General features: G+C 40.6%; 1 non-coding gene across 1 annotated transcript; it reads right to left on the reverse strand.

The window, feature by feature from the left end:
- Window positions 1–1847: 1847 nt before the first annotated feature.
- On the reverse strand, window positions 1848–1951 carry LOC118657126. The gene has a single exon (XR_004967865.1). It is a non-coding gene; the product is annotated as a U6 spliceosomal RNA (small nuclear RNA).
- Window positions 1952–2642: the final 691 nt, after the last annotated feature.

Genomic DNA, 2642 nt, shown 5'->3' on the forward strand with positions numbered 1-2642 from the left:
TTCCTGGGCATTTGTGCTACAGAAATTAGTCCCTGCTGAGGACTAAATGAGGGGCTTTTCTGAGACTCTAAATGTCACTCCCAGGCCTGTCATTCCAAGTTCTGTTAGAGATGGGCCTGTGTCACCTTTATTGTGACCCACGCTCTGCCTAGAATAGCATGACAACAGCAGAAACATTAGCTCTGTTCCCTAAATCATCCTGTGTTGAATTTCCATTCATAACCACTGAAGACTCACCGAGGTCTCCGTTATCTAGTGAGTGGACCACTGTTCTGCAACGCCTGAAAATTCTGATGTGGGGACTACTCATGTTTCTGCACCCACCACAGATGCAATCTCAAAAGAGAACAACACACATACTACTCTCTCACAGAAAGAGCACATCAGTTAACAAACGGTAAGAAGCCAACAGGAGTTATGCTCCAAAATGGACAGTTTGCTTTGAGTCACTGGGGTTCTGTGCCAGGTGAGGAGGTCGGGGGAGAAGGTCTGGACACAGGAATCTATTTCGTATCTAATCATAGATGGCATGTTCTTGTGTCACTTTACTGTCACCCGGTAGCCAGCAGAGGAGGAGGTGACAGTTTGTAAGATCCTGCCCAGGCAGAATTCCTCTTTCCCTTGCTCTTAAGAATCCTCTGAGAAAACTCACAGCTCCCATAGATATTAAAAACAGGCACTGTTTTGTCAGGTGCTCTCACAGGAGATGAGCTTTGTCCCTATGTCTTCCGGGAATAGATGGAAACCCTGTGGCTGCCATTGTCAGCTGTCAAAACAGAAGGGGAAATGAGCACAGGACTGGCTTGCCACTGCTGAAGGCTGAAAAGAGGCTGTGAAGATGGGGAAGAAACCCTTTGATCAGAGTAAAATTGAGAATTTTCACCATGCTTTGTACTCTCAATTTCTTCCCCTTCCTAGAAGGTTGTAATCAAATCACAATGATTATTTTATGAGATAACTTAAAACTAAGTAAGAGGGTTTAAAAAAAGACTAAAACAACTTACCATCATTATCGCTCTTATACTGCACAAAGACAGTATTATTATCACTAATTTATAGATAAGGAAACAGAACCAAGAGGTTAACTAAACTGCCTAGATGACATCTTCTAAGGGTAACTGGGGCATGGAACAGTCTCACTTGTGATGAATTCAGAATGCAACTTTATTTTTGTCTCCTTCTGCCCCTTTAAAATGTGTTCAGTTGGATGAAAAGTCAGGCAGGCTCAAGACTTTGTTGGTCACTCTGAAGAAAATAAAGTATCATAATCAATTCACAGTCACAATTTGGTAATCACATCTATTTATTTCCTCTGGCAAGAAACACAGAAAGAGGTCCTTAGTTTTTTCCTTTCCTGGTTCTTCTTTCACCTTCTCCCTAACCTATCTTCCACACCATGGCTGCTTCTAAGCCTCCTCTCGATCAAGGAAAGCAGGGGGCCATATAAGTCCTGCAAAAGAATTTGCCCTGCCAAGGCATTAAGGGCAGTTAATTAAATGTGTGAACAAATACAGCAGGCTAATTCAACGAATAGAAACAAATGGGTAAACAATGACTAAAATATAAAATCTGCAATAAAGTACTGTTTGGTAACTGAGCATGATGCAATATTGGTGTGCCATGCTGAGCATTAATGATACTTTAGATCATTCAGCTTCATTTTTCAGTAACCTAGGGAAATTATCTTTACAGCAAAATGCATAGTTTGGGATGTGTTTGCATAAAGATGGAGAGATAATATCTAAATCCAGGTGGAAATGGATAGCCAGAACCAGAGGACACGAAAAAAAAAAAAAAAAAAAAAGCATGAGAAAAATGAGGGGGGTTTTTTGTTTGTTTATTTTTAAAAAAATATGGAACGCTTCACAAATTTGCATGTCATCCTTGCGCAGGGGCCATGTTAATCTCTGTATCGTTCCCATTTTAGTATATGTGCTGCCGAAGAGAGCACAAGGAGTTTATTTTTAAATGCCAAGAAGATCATGGGAACCAAAAGGACAGGAGAAATGGGACAAGGAGAGAAAGATGAAAAAGTAATAGAGGAGGGATACCCTGACACTCATTGCAAGTCAACTCGCCATGAACCACAGGGCATTCACTCAAGAAGCAACGTGAAGGATTATTCTGAACCATCAACTAGATTTTGTGTGATAAACACAACATAATAGTAAGGTTTGATTTCTACTAGCAGATTGCTTATCAATTCAATAAACATTTACAGGTGTTTATTTAATAATAATTATTATTATTCATTAATTGTCTGTTAATATTAATTGCCAGAGATTGAAAGATGAATAGGACACAGTCCAGAGCTGACTTTAAAATATTCTCAGTTTGGTGGGGAAGACAAAACAAGACTATGTGCCTTGAGGGGTAAGGGCTAACAGAGAGCTATCATCCAGCATGGGTAGCATCAGAGCTGCATAAACTCAGATGCTGGTATGTGATCAGTTTCAGGATTAGTTTTCCAAAAGGAAAAATGAGGACCCATGTCTTCTAGGCAGAGGCATCTGCCAGGTTAGGAAGACTTGGGATGAAATTGTAGTGTGTCCAAAAGGCAGAAGTCTGGAGGTGTGGTAGGTACAGGTAGGGGCGATGGGTGGAAGTGAGAAATGTTAGGATAGATATGAAGGTATGTAGGG

The sequence above is a fragment of the Myotis myotis genome, unplaced genomic scaffold (genome assembly GCF_014108235.1).
Source record: "Myotis myotis isolate mMyoMyo1 unplaced genomic scaffold, mMyoMyo1.p scaffold_m19_p_5, whole genome shotgun sequence".
Taxonomy (NCBI): domain Eukaryota; kingdom Metazoa; phylum Chordata; class Mammalia; order Chiroptera; family Vespertilionidae; genus Myotis; species Myotis myotis.